Source organism: Solanum tuberosum, unplaced genomic scaffold (genome assembly GCF_000226075.1).
Source record: "Solanum tuberosum cultivar DM 1-3 516 R44 unplaced genomic scaffold, SolTub_3.0 scf00111, whole genome shotgun sequence".
NCBI classification, from domain to species: Eukaryota; Viridiplantae; Streptophyta; class Magnoliopsida; order Solanales; family Solanaceae; genus Solanum; species Solanum tuberosum.
This window is the reverse complement of record NW_006239034.1, coordinates 1,540,955-1,541,877: the sequence shown is the minus strand read 5'-3', so window position 1 is coordinate 1,541,877 and position 923 is coordinate 1,540,955.

Genomic DNA, 923 nt, shown 5'->3' with positions numbered 1-923 from the left:
GAAACTGACTATTTTTGGGATCCTCCTTTTCTCCAGCTCTAAACCCTCCCAAAACAAGGTTTCAACCCATACACTTGGAAGCACAAAATCCCTCAACAATCCATAGATTATAACTATCAACTTCAACAACTAACAACCCTAACAACAATTCCAACAACTTCAACAACGAATCCGATCCCTTCTCAATAAATAAAAGGGCTAAGTGTGTGGGGGAAATGATCACCCAACACTAAAAGCTCACATACCTTGGTAGGGATCACCCCCGACGAAAATCCACGATGATCTTGACGGAACTTGTTGATATCCTTAATTTCCTTTTCTTCTTCTCCTCTTCTTCTTCTCTTCTTCACTCTCAAGCCCTAGCCTTCACTCTCTTAAAATGGAAAAAAATGATCCAAGCGTCAGCCTAACACAACAATACATCCTCAAAAGAAATAGCGCCTTCATTCTCTTAAAATGGAACAAAATGATCCAAGCATCAGCCTAACACAACAATATATCCTCAAAAGAAATAGCTAGGGAAAAGACCAAAATGCCCTTAATGATTCCCGGACGGATTTCCTTGTCAACTGCCCAACCTTCACAACCTTAACTGGAACTACTCCTAACTCATTCTGAGCTAGAAGTTATGACTGCTCAAAGTTGGCCAAAAAAATCACTGATTTCCATACTTAGCCAAATTTTCCAGATTTTCAAATCCTTTCCAAAAATGAAAATTTTCAAATTCTAAGCCTCTTCTTAGCTATTTCAATTTGCCGGATGTTACAATATCTCCCCCTTGGGAACATTCGTCCTCGAATGAGGTTACTTTTACAATGCTAAGAGTGTAACATCAATTCAAAAACTCGAAATCACCCCTGCAACAACACCCACATGCCCACTATAATTTAAGGAGCACTAAGAAGGAAATTAATACCTTAATC